Here is a 22,944-nt window from a genome sequence, read left to right as displayed (position 1 = left end):
TGCACTATTGATAAAAGGAAATGTTTTAATACAGGATGGTAAAAACCAACTGCGTTCAACAAAAATGTGAACGAATATTCCGTGAATGGGTTTCCAAGTTCTACAATGGATCGAAGGATGACCTATGCCATATCACATCTATAATATAGATTTAAATTAAGTTTCACAAAAGAGAAAACTATCAAAATGGTCTACAGTGACCCTCAATTATCTTTAATTACTTATCTAACTTGTCGTAAATTACAGTGGCTGATGTAGCTTCTCAATAACTATATAACAGAAAAATCATCGCGTTTCAGATTTTTACTTCAAGTGGCAAATGTGAACACCATGAGCTTCAATTGACGATCGACACTAGTATTACGCAAAAAGGGGGTGTAACAGATGAGACTTCTGCAGTTCTGAGTGAAGTTTTATGCGCTTTTATGCAGCATCGCGTGCGTTCATTACCTTGTCGGTGTTCATCAGGGGGCGGCGGACAGCACAGCTCCGCTCACCTCGCCGTCTCAGAAGCAACTCTCTCCTAACTTCTCCTTACTACAATTTACCGAAGTTGGTTAAAAAAACTATCTGGCTGTGTTTTCATCTGACCAATCAGGGTCTCAATGTTAACCTTAAGCTCCGCCTACAAAAATTCTGTCCATCCAATGAGAAACGTTACACTTTTCGTGGTGGGGCAATGTTTTTTAAAGTTTGCAACGTAATAGAGACGCGAAAATGTCTCACGCTAAAACTTGCGGGTGGTGTGGTCCTAGCAGTTAGCTGGCGACGAGGGTGTCCATCTGTCCCTTATTGTAGGCCCTTCCAGCTTAACACGGTTCTGCTCTCGGCTTCTGTTCTCGTTTCTCCCCTTGGAACTGTGTCTGTCTCACGGTGGGAAGGCATGACATGCATTTAGGCATTCTTGTGTTAGTCTGTGGTATTCCATTTGCTCACTTGTTACTCTTATTACTTTGGTTAATTTAATGTCACGAATTATTCCGAGCTATGTGACATACTACTGGATTTGCTTATTATGTCAGGGTTTCCATGGAAGGTGTTGGATTTGCCTGACACCTTACAATTGGTCATAGGATTTTGTGCATTTCTTACGAGCTCAATTTGCCGTTGCAGTTGTGACTCTTCACACAGCGCACCATCTACTGTACGTTACCATTCTCAATCAACCATCGCCTATAACCCAATGGATATATCGCAGAACCTCTGTAATACATTCAGTCCCCAGCGCCATGTCAAATACTGTAGAAATATCTAGCGGGGGCGTGAGGAAGTTGAAAATACCTGCTTCATACCACGTTCCTTAGACGAATCACTTTCTAAATTGGGCGATTCTATTACGAGCGTACACCCAGCGATCGACGTCTAAATTTAATGTCGCGGTATTTGTGTGGAAGATGTACAAACATTGTGTAGTTTTTTAACATGGATATTGTAAGCGATACTTGGGTGCGCCTGTAGAACCGGCCTTTTTATACAGAGTAATAGTAACATAGTCGTTGTGATCGTGTTTTTAAAGCTCGTCACTTATAAGTCGATTACATCCCTCTTCCTAAGACACGCTGATACCACTTGCAAGAAAGACAAACGAGACATGTCCATCTATTGCGGATTTTCGCTCGGTATTGTCACCTGCATTCAGTTATTGGGATGTGTGATAGATTCGCTGTGATCAGCAGACTTATAAAGTATGGGTTGACGTATAAAGTTACTGTGATCATTGTTCTGATATGGGCAAAGGAAATGACTACGTCCTGTCGTAAGAGGAAGTATGGATTTGACGTGAAGAATTAAGATTTCAGTGCATTGATAGCCGTAAGGGAGACTGAAGGATTTTAGGCGGAAAATTACGAGGAGGATGCAGATCCTTATATTTCCAGACCCACAGCTGTCATGAGGAAGTATTTTCTATACTTCGCTCACTGTCAAATGTCATCAGAATGAGGCTGCAATCGTAATATTTAATCGTAAGTACAGCGATAAATATGTGACTGGTTGCCTAGGACGTTTCTGCCTGTCGTGCGAGGAGCACGTGGTGGAGGTAGCCTATGGCTGCAACGATTAAGATTTCCCGCTTACGGCGGGTGCCACCGTCTTGCGTGGCTCGATTCTTGATCGCGTATGTTGGGAGTATTCTCTGTGGAAATTTGACAAGATTCAATATCGGCATGTTTTTGCGCTCGGCGGTTACTTCATCCCGTGTAAATTGACCAGTTGTCTGCTTGCACTGCCATACTCAAGATTTCTTGTCTTTATTTGGTTGAGGGAACCTCAATTGTAATGACTGAATCTTCTTCTTCCTTTAGTGTTCAACCCTGAGGTTGGTTTGCAGCAGAGCGCCATTCCTCTCTTCTGTCTGCCTTCCTCCTCATTTCCACGTATGTGTTACATCCAACGTCATTCACGATCTGTTGCATGTATGATATCCTTGGTCATCCCCGCCGATTCCTTCCCTCAATAGCTCCTTCTGCTATTGTTCCAATGATGATGTTGTGTCGTAGGATGTGCCCTACAAGTTCGTCTCTTCTTGTTTGGATGTGTCTCCACAGAGATCTGGTTTCCTGTACTCTTCTAAGGACCTCTTCATTTATTACTTTGTCTCTCCAGCTGATCTTCATCATCCTTCTATAGCACCCCATCTCCAGGGCCTCTAGCTGTCTTCTCTCTTCTCTTCCAATTGTCTAAGTTTCACGTCCATACAGGGCCACACTCCAAACGAAACCTTTCATGATACGTCCCTTATGTTGTTGCTGGAGAGTAAGTTCCTTCTCCGACTAAATGCAATTTTGGCCTTTTGTATTCTGGTCGCAATTTCTTTCCGGCTTCTACCAGCTCTTGTGATTTTGCTTCCCAGGTAAGTAAATTCCTCTATCACTTCCAGCTCCTCTCTTCCAATTTTCATTCTCAGAGGCTCATATTCTGCTACTGTACTGCATACCATCACTTTAGTCTTTTTCTTGTTTATTCTCATTCCATACTGATTGCATAGAAATTTTTCCATTGTTCTGAGGACTTCCTCTAGATCTCCTTTTGTCTCTGTGACTATAGTAATATCATCTGCATAACGTAGCATGTCTATCTTCTGCCCATTAATTTTGATCCCCACCTCACTAGTTTCTCAACTTGGTCTATACCTTCCTGGATGTAAGAATTGAATATAAGAGGAGAGAGAGCACATCCTTGCCTTACCCCTTTTCTAATATTTGCTGCTTGTTCATGGTGACAGTTCCTAATCACTGCCACCTCACTCTTATAGAACCTGAGTATCACATGGATGTCTTTATACTTTGCCAGATAACGTTATCAAATGCCTTTTTCATGTCTAGAAAGGCAATATAAGTTGGTTTAATTTTCTGTAATTGCTTTTCAATAACGAATCTCAGTGCCAGAATCGCCTCTCTTGTTCCCAATCCCCTTCTGAAACCAAACTGATCTTCACTCAGCTTATCCTCCACCTTCTCTTCACAATTGTTTTTATGAGAATTTTTGATGCATGTGATATAAGGCTTAGAATTCGGTACTTTCAGCATTTTGTAGCTGTTGCCTTCTTGGTATAGGAACATATTTCTGGAAGTCTGTCTGTGGTGTCACCGCCAGACACCATACTTGCTAGGTGGTAGCTTTTAAATCGGCCGCGGTCCGCTAGTATACGACGGACCCGCGTGTCGCCACTGTCAGTGATGGCAGACCGAGCGCCGCCACACGGCAGGTCTAGAGAGACGTACTAGCACTCGCCCCTGTTGTACAGCCGACTTAGTCAGAGATGGATCACTGACAACTACGCTCTCATTTGCCGAGACGATAGTTAGCGTAGCCTTCAGCTACTTTTGCTACGACCTAGCAAGGCGCCGTATTCAATTGATATTGAGATTCTATTAATGTATCATCAAGAGCGATGTTCTACAAATGTGGATTAAAGTTAAATGTTCCAGAAGCTACATACTTTTCTTTATAGCATTCATTACGTATCCTGTTTCAGACCTCACGCCAGCCTGCGTGAGTTTAAGCGCGTGCCTTTCGGCTTCCTCTCATTGTGTCTAGGCTGTCTTGTCTAGACACAACAGTCGGTATCTCTCCTGTGTTACAGATGGACCTAGTAAGTTTCAGCAACATCATTTTCATTCTGTCACCAGCATTCTTTATTAGTTCTGCAAGGATGTCATCAATACCCGTTGCTTTGTTGTCCCGTAGTTCTTTTAGAGCTCTGTCAAATTCTTCTTGCAGAATGTCATCTCCCTTGTCATCTTCGTCTACTTGTTCTTCTCTTCCTATTACTTAGTCCGAAAGAGGTGTTCCGGCATACAGCTCCTCTATGTATTCTTTCCATCTCTTCACCAAACAGCACATTCCCCCCTTTATTTTCTATTGTGCCTGAGAGTGTTGTTTTTACGTTTGTTAAAAAATTGTTTTGCTGTTCTGTTGGCTAAATCAGTTCCTCCGTTTTGCATATTTTCTTCCACTTCTCTGCACATTTCTTCAAGAGAATTTTCTTTTGCTTTCCTAGCTTCTCTATTAACTAAATTCCTTAGTCTCCTGTATTCAGCTTTTCCTTGTTCATCAGTTGCATTTTTGTATAATCTCCTGTTCTCTGTAAGCTCAATGGTAGCTGAATCTAGATGATGATATTCAGGTGGAAGAGACGTATGCTGGTTCTCTCTACATGAAAAACGCCTTAGTTGACTTTGTAAAGTATAAAAATGATTTGGGGTCTGTTATATCGTTGACATGGGTATTCGTTAAAAAATACGAGCGGAACTACCAGTTTTGCCTATTTTCGAGATTTCACGTAAAGATCTTCAGTGGTTTGCAGCACGTCCCATCTTGCTGCACCTCGCTAATTTTTCAGGTTTCTAGAGATAACATTTCCACTCTTTATCTTCGAAATTGCACTGTGAGGCGATCGGTAGGATACTCCTGTGCACTTGATATCGAAATCTATCGCGCAAATACTATGATATTCTGGCAAATCATGTGGAAACACAAATGTTCTTGTAATCTGAGAGTCTGGAGACAGAAAGTGTAGAAAGTAAGGCAGCAAGCAAGCACCTCGGGGCCAGAAACAGTAACACCCTTGTGCCGGGGTAACTGGCCCAGCCTTTCTACACCAGTTCGGAGAATGACCGCTGTCTGTGGAGGGCGCTCTGATCGCGCAACAGGCCAGCGTCTGCGGGGCTCCATGACCTTTGGTTGCGATGGATGACAGACTGACTTCGTGGCAAATATTTAGTGCTGCGACTGTATATGATGCATGCTATTATTGTCTTTGGGATATATCTGTCAGTTCACGGTATGTGAAAGAGTGTCTGGTGGTCGGTAGGCATGTGCGGGATGAAGTAATGATTTTGTATGGTGAGGATACGAACTGTCTTTCACTACATCGGCAGGGGACTGCCAAACGGGAGGTGACCGTGAGAAAAAGACTGAATACTCAACGAAATGATAACGTTCTTCGATTCGGGGGCATGGAATGTCAGAAGCTTGAACGTGATAGGGAAACTAGAACCCCGGTGCTTTGAGGCGCCATGTCACGGATTGCGCGGCCCCTCCCGCCGGAGGTTCGAGTCCTCCCTCGGACATGGGTGTGTATGTTGTTCTTAGCGTAAGTTAAAGTTAGTTCAAGTAGTGTGTAAGTCTGGGGACCGATGACCTCCCTTAGGAATTCACACATAAGTTGAACATTTTTAAAAACTAGAAAATCTTAAAAGCGAAATGTAAATGTCCATCTAGATATAATAGATAGTAGGGATTAGTGAAGTGAAATGGAAAGTAGACAAGGCTTTCTGGTGAGATGGGTATAGGGTAATATCAGTAGCAGCAGAATAACGAGAGTAAGATTCGTTGTGAACAGGAAGGTAGGGTAGAGTGTGTGTTACTGTGAACAGTTCAGTGATAGGGTTCTTCTTATCAGAATCGACAGTAGACCAACACCGACAACTATAGCTCACATATACATGTCAAAGTCGCAACCTGAAGATGAAGAGATAGAGAAAGTGTATGAGGATGTTGTAAGGGTAATACAGTATGTAAAGGGGGATGAAAATCTAATCGTCATGGGGGACTGGACTGGAGCTGTAGGAGAACGAGTAGAAGAAAAGGTTACAAGAGAATCTGGGCTTGGAACAAGGAATGAGAGAGGAGAAAGACTAATTGAGTTCTGTAACAAGTTTCAGCTGGTAACAGCGACTACTCTGATCAAGAATCACAAGAGGAGGAGGTATACTTCGAAAAGACCGAGTGATACGGGAAGATTTTAGTTAGATTACAACATGGTCAGACAGAGATTCCGAAATCAGATACTGGGTTGTAAGGCATGCACAGGAGCAGATATAGACTGAGATCACAATACAGTAGTGATTAAGAGTAAGCTGAAGTTTAAGATACTATCCAGGAAGAATCAATACGCAAAGAAGTGGGATGCAGAAGTACTAAGGAACAATGAGATACGCTTGATGTTCTCTATGGCTGTAAAGGCAACAACAACGAATAGCTCAATAGATAGTAGGGTTGAAGAGGAGTGAACATTTTTAAAAATGGCAATCTCTGAAGTTAGAAAGAAAAAGATAGCTACAAAGAAGGTAACTGCGAAGAAACCATGGGTAAAAGAAGAAACACTTCAGTAGATTGATGAAAGAAGAAAATACAAAAATTTTCAAAGAAAATCAGGCGTATAGAAACACCAGTCGCTGAAGAAAGAAGTAAACATTGAGTGTAGAGAAGCTAAGACGAAATGGGTGCATGAGAAATGTGAAGAAATCAAAATGAAACTGTTGTCGGAAGGACTGACTCAGCGTATAAGAAAGTTAAAAAAAAAAAAAGGGGAAATTAAAAGCAAGGATGGTAACATTAAGAACGCAACGGGAATTCCACTGTTAAATGCAATGGGGAGAATGGATAGATGGGAAGCATACACTGAAGACCTCTGTGAGGGGGAAGATTTGTCTGATGTGATAGAAGAAACAGGAGTCGATTTAGAAGAGATACGCCTTCAGTATTAGAATTAGAATTTAAGAGAGCTTTGGAGGACTTAGGCTCAAATAAGGCAGAAGGAGTAGATAACATTCCATCTGAATTTCTAAAATCATTGGGGGAAGTGGCAACAAAACGACCATTAATGAAAGCGTGTAGACTGTATGAGTCTGGCGACATACCATCTGACCTTCGGAAAAATATCACCCACACAATTCCGAAGACTGCAAGAGCCGGCAAGTGCAAGAATTATCGCACAATCAGCTTAACAGCTCATGCATCCAAGTTGCTGACAAAATAATATACAGAAGAATCGGAAAGAAAATTTAGCCTGTGTTAGATGACGATCGAGTTTGGCTCTAAGAAAGTTAAAGGCACCAGAGAAGTTGATACTGGAAGCAAGACTAAATAAAAATAAAGACACCTTCATAGGATTGGTCAACCTGGAAAAAGCATTCAACAATGTTAAATGGTGCAAACATGTTCCAAATTCTGAAAAAAATAGGGGTAAGCTATAGGGAGAGATGTTAAATATATAATATATCCAAGAGCCAAGAGGGAATAATAAGAGTGGACGACCAAGAGCAAAATGCTCGGATTACAAATGGCGTAAAACAGGAATATAGTCTTTCGCCCACTGCTGTTCAATCTGTACATCGAGGAAGCAATGATGGAAATAAAAGAAAGGTTCAGGAGTGGAATTAAAATACAAGGTGAAAGGATATCAATGATAAGATTCGCTGATGACATTGCTATCCTGAGTGAGAGTGAAGAATTATTACATGATCTGCTGAATGGAATGAACAATCTGATCAGTACAGAATATGGACTGAGAGTAAAACTGGGAAAGACTAAAGTAATGAGAACAGCGAGAAGCTTAACATCAGGATTGATAGTCACGAAGTATATGAAGTTCAGGAATTCTGATACCTAGGCAGTAAAATAACCAATGATCGACGGAGCAAGGAGGACATCAGAAGCAGACTAGCACTGATAAAAAAAAAAGGTCATTCCTGGCTAAGGGAAGCCTACTAGTATCAAATATCGGCCTTAATTTGAGGCCGGCCGGTGTGGCCGTGCGGTTATAGGCGCTTCAGCCTGGAACCGCGTGACCACTACGGTCGCAGGTTCGAATCCTGCCTCGGGCATGGATGTGTGTGATGTCCTTAGGTTAGTTAGGTTTAAGTAGTTCTAAGTTCTAGGGGACTGATGACCTCAGATCTCAAGTCCCATAATGCTCAGAGCCATTTGAACCTTAATTTGAGGAAGAAATTTCTGAGCGTTTACAATGGAATCAGAGCATTGTATGGTAGTGAAACATGGACTGTGGGAAAACAAGAACAGAAGAGAATCGAAGCATTTGAGATGTGGTGCTAAAAAGTGTGTACAAAATTAGGTGGACTGGTAAGGTAAAGGAGATGGTTCTGCAGGGAATCGAAGAGGAAAGGACGGACAAGAAGGAGGAACCGGATGATAGGGCATCTGTTAAGACATCAGGAAACGGCTTCCAGGGTCCTAGACGGAGCTGTAGAGAGCAGGAACTGTTGAGGAATACAGAGATTGGAATACATCCAGCAAATGATTTAGGACGTGGGTTTGAAGTGCTCGTACTTTCAGGTGCAGAGGTTGGCACAGGAGAGGAATTCCTGGCGGGCCGCATGAAACCAGTCAGAAGACTGATAAAAAAAATCAAATAATGCATTGTGTTCACTATATCCTCATAGGTTTAAACTATACCGCAAGGGAACGTCAATGTACTTTTAAAGAACAATACCGCACCAAAACTCCCAAAAGAATTTGTACGTTGACCTCATCGCTAACGACGCGTCACACGACCAATGCCTACTTATCCCTGATTTCAAACTACCTGTTGTTAATATCGAGAACCCTTTGTACGTGATACTATTGCCTGAATTGGGATCGTGAAATTTTATCTTTGACAAATGAAAGGCAAAATAAGTTGCAACATTTGTAGTATTTGAAAGTCATTGAAAATCTTTCAGTAATGATTACTAGAGAGAGAATATTAGGAGGCAGTTCTTTGTGCACGAAGGTTGTCTTTTATTGGCTTCGTTGAAACGAATAAAAAATACAACATAGTAGTTTAAATCTCCACAGAGAATTGGTGTTAAATGTGAATGATAAGAAAATACCATTATTTTCTGTATCGCTCATCAGAATATTTTCTCACCCTTTCCAGTCCTCGTACGCGCAATGGCGACAGTCGCGTGGAACAGTAATTTGTGTTTTGCTAGGATAATGTCTCAAGATAAACTCTTGATCTATTTCACCTTTTTCTTAGATCGAAGCGAGAGAGCAGAGATCACTTGGGACTGCGTCTCTTGTGTAGCAGGCATACAGTGCTAGCCGAGGGACAGATTTTACTTTCTCTTAAAGTAAAGTATTTTAAACGTAGTTTAACTGAGAAGCTGCACTGCTCATATCCCTGATAACGGAAGGGAAGGAAAGTGGAAAGAGATCCGACGGTACAGTCATTTAGTATTAGAATTTGCAGCACAAGATGATTGTTTACAGATTGGACATGGCGTAGGTGGCTTGCAAAAGGATGTTCTCTGCCACACGAACTTCCCTTTTCACCTCCATGGGGAAACGCTTACTCACTTACCAACTTGCTCGTCCGACTCGACATCAACCGGGGGTCCACCTCGGTTGCTGTGTGGTCAACGCGGCGGATTGCTAACGGAAGGCACTCGGGTTCGATTTGTGGCCGGGGCGGAGATTTTCTTCGTTCGGGGAGTGGGTGCTGTGTTATCTTTACGGTAGTGCCGTCAAAATTGACATTACACTATAGAGATGGCTGTATAGGCAGGTCTGGTAAGGCATTAAATTAAAAAACTAATCAGTGGGTGACTTAAATCAAGCTCTTTGCATCCACCAAGTCACTATGCGCAAGAGACTAAGCAGTTTGAAGCATTAATTTCCCTCTATTTTAACTACAATTCCCGAGTCGGGAATGCAACAACTTACTGTACGAGAACGACTGACGAAGACGGAGGAGGTGTCAGCGTAAAGCTCTAGTTTTTTTCTCTGACTTGACGCGGGAGGAAAGATGACAGTTTCACACGACTTAATGTGATCTGATCTACTTTTTAAGAGCCTGTGAGACAAATTTGGATATAGAATTAAAGTTCAGGGAGAATAAAGAAAAACGCTGAGATTTGCCGATGACATCGTAATTCCGTCAGAGGAGGTAGATTTCTTCTTAGATCAGTTGAACGAAATGGATAGTGCCTTGAACGGATAAGATGAAACTACAAAAATACAACAAAGGCATCTGGGTGGTACCGAAAAAATCGTGTCTTGCGGAGAGAATTAGAATGGAGAATGAGACACTAAAAGCGGTAGATGACTTTTGCTCTTTGAGCAACAAAATAACAGAGGATTTTCGAACTAGAAAGGACATAAAATGCATGCCCACCGGGATGAAAAGCACTTCTGAAAATGAGTTTTTTTTTTTTTTACATCGAATATAAATTTAAGTGTTTCATTGAAAGAGAATAGAAGCTTTTTGAATTAACTTGATACAGTGGAATGCTGAATAGCTGTTACTGTAGTATGCTATAGAGTAAAACAAACAATCGGACGATAAAACACATACTGAGAAGTCAGTGAAACTTTGTTTATGGAGGGATGAATGAGAAGTGAGAAGTGGTGGTGGTTGGTTGGTTGGTTGGTTGGTTGGTTGGTTGGTTGGAAGGTGGGGGGGGGGCGAACTTTTGACAAACACAGTGCTTGACTATTCAAACTGTAATGTAGTAGGGATATAGGTAGCAGAACCTAAGCGAAGTTGTTGGCACAGAATAGACGAGCCTGGAGAGCTGTATCAAACTGGTTTTCGGATTGAAGGCAGCAGCAACAACAGTAACCCGCAGAGAGATTTATTGTACCGTACCACAAACTGTCAGACGATAGTGCCATACCCACCTACCACTTAATATGATGCTTTCGGAAGACATATAAACAGGAGATAACCTCACAAAATCATATCAGAACAAACTAGGACATGTCTAGTGTTGTTCAATTTTTTTCCGTCAGTAATTTAAGAGAGTAGTACATAGTATGTTCTTTGTTACTACACTGTGGTACGATTTATCAAAATGTTCAAATGTGTGTGAAATCGTATGGGACTTAACTGCTAAGGTCATTAGTACCTACGCTTACACACTACTTAACTTCAATTATCCTACGGACAAACACACACACCCATGCCCGAGGGAGGACTCGAACCTCCGCCGGGACCAGCCGCACAGTCCATGACTGCAGCGCCCAAGACCGCACGGTTAATCCCACGCGGCACGATTTATCAGTTTCTATGTGCATGCTGACTGAATATCATGTGGTATACATATACTGTAACCGCTGAACGATATATAAAGTGCTTTATATTGCATATGGGGTATTTCAGAAAACATTTTATGCCTCAAAGAAGCGAGGACACTAGGAATAGTACCTTAACAGCAGAAGTTAAAACTGGCGGTACTTAACGAAATGGTGCGATATGAATTGAATTGAGGGGTCGATATTCCGTAAATTAAGTATGGCCCTTTCCCTTCAGATGGGTAGTCAGAAAATACATAATGTATGCAGTGATCAAAGACAATTTCTCATAAAACTCTTTCCAGTTTATTCTCAGGAAACAACTGAGAGCTAAATTCGCAAGTAACGTCAGAAAAGGGCCTACATACATCGAAACAGCTGTTACTTTTATTTAATACAATGAACTACATTTTAACCTTGCACGACGGTTGTGTTTTATTTCAGTTTCTCCTTACCAGAGGCTAAAAATGCTCACACGGACGGCTTCTACGAATGACACGTTCCATGAGCTGCTACTGCAAGCGCAGATCGTAACCACATTCCTGTAAGCAGAAAGTCCTCATAAATCTGCTTGTAATTGCTTCTCACAGTTGTCCTTAGAACTTTTTCAGTTTACCGCTGCCAGCAATATTAAACACGTATTTTTGGAGCTGCTGCAGACTTACCACGACAAGCGTGGTGAATTAATATCGTTTTTTTCTTACTGTTTATTTATTTATTTATTTTGAGTTCGTATTACATCTTATATTCAGTTAGGTGGAGGAAGAGCCGCTTTTCTATCCAGTACTTACCTAGGATGGGAACGATCGCAAGCCAGGATTTTTAATAGCAGAAACACAGAATAATAAATGAGTCTCCGTAACACGTGTAGTACATAATCTTACAAAACACTCTTACATCGACTGCTATGATATTCCTGGAGACAAAGCTTGTCACTCGTCCAAACAAATAGGCCGTAGCACGGTTTTTCCCCCCACACGACGTCTTGCAATTAGTAGGCGCAGGTAAACAGGTGGACACTTGTCTGCATATTTTCAACAGATTTCAAAAGTTTATCATATTGTTTAGAAACTGTCTTGCTGATCAGGCATCAAATACATGATCATACGGAAGAACTTATGATAGACATAATGCAGCGCGCTGCGCCGGACGGCGAATACCCAGCAGAAACGTAACTAACACCTGGTTGGACCCAAGGGAGCGTAATACGGCTGCCAATGTACGCTGATTATCCAGAACATTATAACCACCGATCTACTATCGATATAATCCCATACAGGCGATAGTAACGTTACCTGGCGAGGAATGACTGCTAGTGAGGCACGTAGTATCAATGAGGATGCTGTCCGTGTGTAGAAAGGAGTTTGACCGAGTGCAGATTGTGATGGTCCGCAGGCTCAGCACGAGCATTTTGTATACGGCAAGACTGGGCGTGTCTTCGAGGAGTGCTGTGGTGAGTGACTCAAACACGTGGCGAAACCAAGGTGAAACAGCATACGGGCGTCGTGAGATTGAGCGGCCACCTCTCATTACAGATGTCGGACGTGGTAGGATTGGCAGACTGGTAAACTGGGACAGGCGGCGACCTATGGGGGAACTAACATCAGACTTCTAAGGTGGGCAGAGTACAAGTGAACACACAGTGCGCCGAACACTCCTAACGATGGGCTTCTTCAGGCGACTACTCAGACATGTGATAATATTAACACTTCGACCTCGGCAACTATGACTGAAATGTGACTACCGGCACTCGACGGTGGCGCAGAGGCAGAGCATTGCATTGTCTGATGAATCCCGATACCTTCCTCGTCATGCTGATGGGAGGGTGCGTATCCGTCGTCTTCCAGGGGAACAGTTCCTTGATACTTGTACTGTGGGACGGAGAGAAGTTGGCGGCGGCCCCATTATGCTCTGGGAAACATTCACTTGGGCACCCACGGGTACAGTGAGGCTCGTGCAAGGCACCACGTCGGCGAAGGAGTATCGTACATCAGTTTGGAGTCCCACTCATGACGATCATCCTTCTGGTGGTAATGGCATTTTTAACAAGGTAATGCACCATATCGCAAGGCCGGGAGTGTGATGTAGTTGTTCGAGGAACAGAACTGCGATAGTTCCAATTGATGTGTTGACCCTCCTCCTCGCCAGATCTGAACCCGATCGAACACATCTTGGATGTGACTGAATGTGGCGTGAGAGCTCATTGGAATTTCCCGGAATTTACGGGAATTAGGTGGCTTGTGTGTGCATATGTAATGCCACCTCCCTCCTGCGACATGCAGAGGCCTCAGTGCTTTCAAGCCACGACGCGTCGCCGCTATCATCCGTGCCAAAGATGGTCGTACCGCATATTAGGAATGGTCATAATGTTCTGCCTGACCAATGTGCACAGTAACAATAGAACCCGCAGCACTTTGTTTTCTTACCAGGCCGTCCATTCTACAGGAACGGGTCATCTTTGAACGATGTCAGAGATATCTCTAAATGTATGTAACGGCTTCTACACAAAAACAAAGGCAGCATGCGATTTCATTTGTGGGTAAACTTCCCTATTTAACCCCCCTGTGGGTCCGGGGGTTAGAATAGGCCCGAGGTATTACTGCCTGTCGTAAGAGGCGACTAAAAGGAGTCCCTCCCCCTCAAGAGGGTAGTTAGCGCTTGCGTCCGGAGACGGACGGTTCCACGACCAATATTTGTGGTCATTTTGGTTTCTCACTTCTTCTCGTTTCTTCCTTCCTTTGGTTGGTTCCTTTCTTTGTTCTTCTCCATCTCACTGTCTTCCTTACTCTTTCCCTTGCCTTCTTCTCCTTGCCTTCTTCTCCTTGCCTTCTTCTCCTTGCCTTCTTCTCCTTGCCTTCTTCTCCTTGCCTTCTCTGGTCTCCGCCTCGGCGTTTGAGACAGTCTGTCCTCTCTCTCTTCTTTTTCCTCTTCTTCCTTCTTCCCTGTGCGCACCTGAGGGCCGACCCACGCGTTCGCACGCGTAGCCGGTGACGGGGTAACGCGTAATTCCCCGCCCTGGGTAGACAAGTAAGGCACGCACGTACCCCCTGGTAAAGGCCAGGCCCAGGGAGGGGTGATTGCCTGAGCTGATACCTTCTGACCATGCCGATTGGTCCCTCCGTCTGTTTCTCGGGAGGTGTGACCTGAGGTGTAAACATTCACCTAAGGCGGGAGTGCCCTCTGAGAGTTTCCCCATAAGGAAGGAGAGCGCCATCGGACGCTGGCAATCGTGGGGGATTCCTCCGCAATGGATTTCTCTTCTTCTTCTTCTTCTCTCTCGACTTCTGCCCACAAACTGAAACTTGACCAGCCACCAGTGACAAAAGTACTACCGCCTGCCCCACAGTTCCTCGTCGTTTCTCGATCTGAGGACGGAAAGGATTTTTCCTCTGTCAAACCTTTCGTTATCCAGAAGGGCGTCGATGCCATAGCCGGAACTGTCAAGTCTTCTACCAGGTTGCGTAATGGTACCTTGTTACTAGAAACTGAGAGCGCCTTTCAGGCACAGAAGCTGCTTCGAGCCACACTCCTGTACACGTTCCCTGTCCGGGTGGAGGCTCACCGAACTTTGAATTCGTCTCGTGGTGTGGTATATACTAGATCACTCGACGGATTGACTGACGAGGAGATTCAGTCTTTCCTTGCCGAGCAGGGCGTGACGGCTGTCCATAGGGTCATGAAGAACGTCAACAATGACCTTTTACCGACCCGTACACTTTTCTTGACCTTTGATAGTGTTCAGCTGCCATCGCGCATCAAAGCGGGCTACGAGGTTATTTCTGTTCGCCCCTATGTCCCGACACCTACGCGCTGCTACCAGTGTCAGCGTTTTAATCACACTCGCCAGTCTTGTTCCAATGCGGCTAAATGTGTCACTTGTGATAGGGAGGCCCATGAGGGTGACTGTCCACCTCCGTCTCCTCGTTGTGTGATCTGTCAGAGTGACCATGCAGCGTCCTCCCGCGACTGTCCCATCTATAAGGAAGAACGCTGTATCCAAGAAATTCGGGTCAATGAGAAAGTGTCCACCTCGGCTGCTCACAAGCTATTTGCTAGTAGGAAGCCCACGCTGCTCCCAGCGGGGAAATACAATACTCTCCTCGCCTCTCCTCGGACTACCAGGGAGGTGGCAACCCAGACATGCGATCTGACCTTCAGCACCACGGTCGTCCGTTCGGCCAGTGCTAAGATCGCGCGGTCGACGTCTCCTCTTCCTCCCATCACCCCACAGACACAAGCCCCTTCATCAGCTTCTGCCAAGACGAAGACCCAGAAGTCAGATGCACGGGCCTTCGAGAAGGAACCGTCCCGTGCAGACTTCCTACGTACCTCGAACTCCCAGCCATCGACCAATACTTCCACCAAACGACCTTCCAAGAAGGCTCATAGGAAGCACAGTTCTCCTTCTCCGCCACGGCGCATTTCTTCTCCTGCGCCACCCAGCGGTTGCCGCCCCAGGCCGTCATCTGTTTCGCCTGGCCGCACCGCTGGTAGCCGAACATCCGGCCGTTCACCGGCGGAGGAAGCTCCCCCTCCCGGCCATCTTACCAAGATGGCCGATGAACCTATAGAACCAATGGACGATGACTGTCCGCCTACTGATAGCGGCGGCAGTGCTCGCTCGAAGCCAGGCCCTCAGCAGCCTTCGAGGTGACCCCTTCTTTCATCTTCCTTTTCTTCTTACGATGGCACTTCCTCACTGGAATATTCGCAGCATTCGCTCCAACCGATAGAAAGTTGGTGCTCCGCTTGCACCGTCCGCTCGTCGTAGCCCTCCAGGAAACGAAGCTACGCCCATGTGATCAAATTGCCTTGGCACACTACACCTCCGTGCGTTTTGACCAACCCCCTGTGGCAGGTATTCCGGCTCATGGACGGGATATGTTGCTGGTCCGGGATGATATTTACTACGATCCCACCGGCCTGCAGGCAGTTGTCTTCCGAATTACTCTCCCCACTTTTACATTTTACATTTGTACCGTTTACACTCCATCGTCGTCTGCCGTTACCAGGGCAGACATGATGCAAATTATTGCTCAGCTACCTGCACCACTTTTGTTAACTGGAGACTTCAATGCCCACCATCCCCTTTGGGGCTCTCCAGCATCCTGCCCGAGGGGCTCCCTATTAGCAGACCTTTTCAACCAGCTCAGTCTTGTCTGCCTCAATACTGGCGCCCCTACTTTTCTTTCGGACACATCTCACACCTATTCCCATTTAGACCCCTCTATATGTACTACCCAACTTGCACACCGGTTTGAGTGGTATGCACATTCGAGCGACCACTTCCCGTGTGTTATCCATCTCCTGCATCATACCCCCTCTCCGTGCTCAACTAGTTGGAACATCTCCAAAGCAGACTGGGGGCTCGTCTCTTCCAGGGCGACCTTTCAGGATCAAACCTTCACAAGCTGCGATAGTCAGGCCGCACACCTCACGGAAGTCATTCTCACTGCTGCTGAATATTCCACCCCTCACACTACTTCTTCTCCACGTCACGTACCGGTCCCCTGGTGGACCGCAGCATGTAGAGACGCCTTACGTGCTCGTCGACGTGCTTTACGCACCTTTAAACGCCACCCTACAGTGGCGAATTGTATCAGTTATAAACGATTACGTGCACAGTGTCGTCGTACTATTAAAGAAAGCAAGAAAGCCAGCTGGGCTGCTTTCACAAGCCCTTCAACAGTTGTACTCCTTCTTCTGTTACCTGGGGTAGCCCGCGCCGGCTATCTGGCACTAAGGTCCACTCACCAGTTTCTGGCTTGACGGTCGCGAATGACGTCCTTGTGGCCCCTGAGGATGTCTCAAATGCCTTCGGCCGCTTTTTCGCAGAGGTTTCGAGCTCCGCTCATTACCACCCTGCCTTCCTCCCACGAAAACAGGCAGAGAAGGCTAGGCCACCTAACTTCCGCTCCTCGAATCGTGAAAGTTATAATGCCCCATTCACCATGCGGGAACTCGAAAACGCACTTGCCCGGTCACGGTCCTCCGCTCCAGGGCCTGATTCTATTCATATTCAGATGCTGAAGAACCTTTCTCCTGCGGGTAAAGGTTTTCTTCTTCGTACATACAATCGCATCTGGATTGAGGGACATGTTCCCGCATGCTGGCGCGAGTCTATTGTTGTACCGATTCCTAAGCCGGGGAAGGACAAGCACTTGCCTTCCAGTTATCGACCTATCTCGCTTACCAGCTGTGTCTGTAAGGTGATGGAGCGAATGGTTAACTCTCGTTTGGTTCGGCTGCTCGAATCTCGACGCCTACTTACCAATGTACAATGTGGATTCCGTAGGCGCCGCTCTGCTGTTGACCATCTGGTTACCTTGTCGACCTTCATTATGAATAACTTCTTGCGGAAGCGCCAGACCGCGGCTGTGTTCTTTGATTTGGAGAAGGCTTACGACACCTGTTGGAGGGCGGGCAATCTCCGCACCATGCATACATGGGGCCTTCGCGGTCGCCTCCCTCTTTTTATTCGTTCCTTTTTAATGGATCGACAGTTCAGGGTACGTGTGGGTTCTGTCCTGTCCGACACCTTTCGCCAGGAGAATGGGGCGCCACAGGGCTCAGTTTTGAGCGTCACTCTCTTCGCCATAGCGATCAATCCAATAATGGATTGCCTCCCAGCTGATGTATCAGGCTCCCTTCTCGTGGACGATTTTACCATCTATTGCAGCGCGCAGCGTACATGTTTCTTGGAGCGCTGTCTTCAGCGTTCTCTTGACCGTCTTTACTCCTGGAGTGTCGCCAATGGCTTCCGTTTTTCTGCCGAGAAGACGGTCTGTATTAACTTCTGGCGTTACAAAGAGTTTCTCCCACCGTCCTTACGACTCGGTCCCGTTGCTCTCCCATTCGTGGAGACAACAAAATTTTTAGGTCTTACATTTGACAGGAAACTTAGCTGGTCTCCACATGTGTCATATTTGGCTGCCCGTTGTACCCGTTCTCTAAATGTCCTCCGTGTTCTCAGTGGTATGTCGTGGGTAGCGGATCGAACCGTCCTACTTCGCCTATATCGGTCGATCGTCCGCTCCAAGCTGGATTATGGGAGCTTCGTATACTCCTCTGCACGGCCATCCATCTTACGCCGCCTCAACTCCATACAACATCGGGGTTTACGTCTTGCGATCGTAGCGTTTCATACTAGTCCCGTCGAGAGTCTTCATGCTGAAGCTGGTGAATTGCCACTCACCTACCGGCGCGATATACTGCTTTGTCGGTATGCCTGTCGGCTACTGTCAATGCCCGACCACCCGTCTTATCGTTCCTTTTTTGACGACTCTCTCGACCGTCAATACGGGTTGTATGTCTCTGCCCTGCTACCCCCTGGAGTTCGCTTTCGTCGCCTCCTTCAACACCTTAATTTTTCACTCCCTGCAACCTTTCGAGTGGGCGAGAGCCACAAGCCACCTTGGCTCCAGGCTCAGGTTCGCGTTCACCTTGACCTCAGCTCGCTCCCAAAGGAGGTTACCCCCGGTTCGGTATACCACTCCCGTTTTGTCGAACTTCGTTCGAAGTTCATTAATATGACCTTCATTTATACAGATGGCTCTACGACAAATGACGGGGTCGGGTGTTCTTTTATTGTCGGAGCACAAAGTTTCAAATACCGGCTCCATGGCCATTGTTCGGTCTTCACAGCTGAGCTCTTTGCCCTCTACCAGGCTGTTCTTTACATCTGCCGCCACCGACATTCTGCTTATGTCATCTGCTCCGATTCCCTGAGCGCCATCCAGAGCCTCAGTGATCCGTATCCGGTTCACCCATTCGTGCACCGTATCCAACGCTCTCTTCAGCAGCTGGTGGACGACGGCTCTCCAGTTAGCTTTATGTGGGTTCCTGGCCATGTCGGTATCCCTGGGAACGAAGCTGCAGATGCCGCGGCCAAGGCTGCGGTCCTCCAGCCTCGGACAGCTTCTTGTTGTGTCCCTTCGTCAGATTGTAGCAGGGTCATTTGTCGGCGCATTTTATCGCTGTGGCATGCCGATTGGGCTTCACTTACGGACAACAAGCTTCGGGCCTTGAAACCTCTTCCCGCGGCTTGGCCGTCCTCCTCACGCCCTTCTCGGCGGGAGGAAGTCGTTTTGGCCCGGGTACGAATTGGACACTGCCGGTTCAGCCATCGCCATCTGCTGACGGCTGCGCCGGCGCCGTTCTGCCCATGTGGGCAATTGCTGACGGTCCGCCACATTTTAACGTCCTGTCCGGATTTTAACACACCGCGTCTTGATCTTGGCCTGCCATGTACTCTAGATGCCATTTTAGCTTATGACCCACGAGCAGCTGTTCGCGTTCTTCGTTTTATCAACTTGACAAACCTCTCTAAGGACATTTGATTATGCTGTTTTTTTAATCCTATGCCTGTCAGTATGTCTTTTATCGTGTTTTCCCTTTTAGTTGCTTTTTTAAACTTGTGCCTCGCGGTGCATTCCTAACGTAGTCTGGGCGCTAATGACCATTGAAGTTGTGCGCCCTAAAACCACAAAAAAAAATTCCCGATTTAAGCTCCTGTATGAGGGGAGGGGGGGAGGGGAGGGGGTTAAAAATGTGGAAACACGGCGAAAAACGCTTGCACAAATGCAGATGCTAGCTAATCCTGAATGATACCCTGTTGTATTTGGCCACAAACGGCACATGTGGAATGTCCTCAATACGTTGAAACTGTTGTTACTGGAGTGGTGAGTGCTTCCGTGACCAAGACAGCCGAAGCGTTTGGTGTTCCAAGAGGCACAGTATCGAAGATTTACACCGCATAAAGGAAAAGCGGAAAAACATATTCGCTAAGTCACAAAGCGGACGAAAGTATGTTGACTTGTCGTGAGGGACCGTCGTTGCACAGAATTATGACGAATAACATGTCTGCATCTGCAAAAGTCTCTCCGGAAATGAAGTCGCACTCGCCAACCCGCCATAAGCAGGGATTTCAAAGGTGAGCCGAATTCCAAGACCTCTGATTACAGATGTAAATGCTCCTAACAGGAAAATGTGATGCCTTAGCCATAAAACCTTGACTGTGGAGCAGTGGAAAAAAGACATTTGGTTCACAACTTCTCGCCGAGTTTACGACCCAAAAGTGAGACATGGCGATGGTTCGGTGATAATTTGGGCAGCCATACAGTGATACTCTATGGGACCCATAGTTACTCTGGAAGTTAGTATTACTGCCAAGGATTTTGTGACGATTTTGGCTGTAATGTTCGTCCCATTGCACAGTTGTTCCCAAATGGTGACGATGTGTTAAAGACGACAGGGCCACTGTTTCCACAGCTAGTATCGTCCAGGACTAAATTTGTCAGCGCAGGATGAATTTTTGAGTCTTCCCTGGCCACCACAGTCATCAAATCTTAATTGACGAGCGTTTGATGTCTGCTTTGTAGAGTTTTTACCTCAACTTGACACTGTTTTGTACGCAGAATGATATAAAATTCCCTTGGAAACCACACAGGACCTGCATTTACACATTTCCCGATACAGCTGGATGTTGATGTGCATTTCAATGTTTTCCCCACACTATATTATACACGATAATATGTTGTGGTTTTGGTATTTCCATTTGTTGCCCGCCTTCTGTTCACACTCCCAAGTCACCTGAAGCTGTATGGAGGAGGGTATCTCCTATCATTGCTAGTCATTCCTTTCCCTATTCCATTCGCCAAAGGAGGGGAAAACGTCTATACCCCGTAAGAACCGTAATTTCTCTTTTCTTCGTGGTTATTACGGGAATGTGAGGATCCTAAACACCTGATCAGTAATCAAGAATGGGTCTCTCAAGTGTTCTATGTGCGGTCTCCTACAGATAAACCACATTTTCCTAAGACTCTGCCGACAAGCCGAAGTCGTCCATTCACCTTCCTGCTACCGACCTTACATGCTCGTTCCATTTCGTATCGCTTTGCAACGTGAAGACTTGATATTTAATCATCGTGACTTTCAAGTAGAAGACCACTAATGTATTATTCGTACAATTACAGGGTTTTTTTCCTACTCATCTGCATTAACTTTCATTTTTCTACATTTACAGTACGGTGTCATTCATCACACCAACTGGTAATTGTGTGAAGATCACCCTATAACCTTCTATAGTCACGCAACGCTTTCCCGTACATTATGTCATCAGAAAACTGTCACAGACCGCTGCTCAGCATATCCGTCACATCGTTAATGTATGCAGATAACAATAGCGGTCCATTCACACTGGGGTCAATTCTAACAATACATTTGTCTCTGATGAACACTCGCCGTCCAGGAGAACGTAAAAGTAGGGAAGTCCAGCGGAAGGCACAATTTTCACGAGAATTCTGTGCTTTTGTTAGGAAAATTCTATGACAGACGTAAGTACAAAGATTCCGGATTACTGATTCAATATTTGGAGTTTCCTGACATATATCTGAAGGCACTCACAGATGGAATTCAGTAAATGCAGCTAACAGGTCGGCATAGTGCATACGAAAGTTTCACAGGCATAAGCAGGAAGCTTAAACGGGAACCCTCCTAACAAAGGTGACTCTACGCAATGGATCTTTCGCGCCGACTGTGCGAGACCAGTTAAAAGTGTGAGGGCTGCCGGTATTAAAATGCGGACCCTTAATGGGAAGTATATCGCACATCGTGCCATTCGATTCAGTTTCGTGAAGGTACTGAGATTCAACTTGTCCCGAGGTCCTCTCCTTTATCGTTCAAACTCTGAAAAGACTCTTCCACGGTGTTCTCAAACAGCACTTCCGAGAGGAGGGACACAACACAGTTTTTCAGCGCCTGTGTTTCACAGGGTTTGTATAGTACTACGCAATGTCCTTCAGACATGCATGCACCTCCGAAGTAGACATGTAGTACTAGACAGACACTGTGAAAGATATGCTGACATTGTGGAAGGCTGACACTACAAAATTGTGTGCGCCTAGACGGGCCGCGACAGTAATAATAAAGTACCTCCCTCTACGGAAAACTCGGTAAGTCCTCGAGTACAGTATATGGACGCGGTGATATATGGAGGTTAGGAGCGTGCACGGATAGCCGAAGTGGTTAAGGTGACCACTTTCGGTAAGTGGGAAATCCCGCCTATAGTCCCAATCAGGCACAGATTTTCATGTGTGCCCAGCTGGTGTCTAATCGTATTCACAGTTTGCGAATGCATCTGCTGTATACAGTACAGAGTTCGGAAGGGAGGGTACGCGGGCCATGACTTAAGAGAGGGCGCGTAGACAGTTACGATGGCGGAAGTGAGCATCTGCGTTTCAATATAGCACACTAACCACCTATTCCTTAACTCAACAACAACTGATTCTTTCATTCTTAAAATCAGAAAAATGTCTGGCGGCAGAAATTTTGTTAGGTTGTAAAGTTCATATTAGTTGTCCCCAGGTATGGACATCAGCTTCCTTTCTGCTGTATCACGTAGGGTCGTGAAGCGAGGGTTTGGTGGATGAGGTGCAGACTGACACTGCCTACATTTATTAGAATCAAGATGATTGAAATACACATTAAATTATATACCACAACTAACATTACATAATTTTTTCCCTGATGAAAGCTTGTTAATTTACCAAAGAAACTCGTTCAAAATCATTAAAACCTTCTATCGTTAAATCTTGACTCCAAGGCATCACAACAGAATTGACGTAAAATAGAGGGAAGCGCAGC

The sequence above is a fragment of the Schistocerca cancellata genome, chromosome 1 (genome assembly GCF_023864275.1).
Source record: "Schistocerca cancellata isolate TAMUIC-IGC-003103 chromosome 1, iqSchCanc2.1, whole genome shotgun sequence".
Taxonomy (NCBI): domain Eukaryota; kingdom Metazoa; phylum Arthropoda; class Insecta; order Orthoptera; family Acrididae; genus Schistocerca; species Schistocerca cancellata.
The sequence above is the reverse complement of the archived record's forward strand: the minus strand, read 5'-3'. Positions refer to the sequence as shown.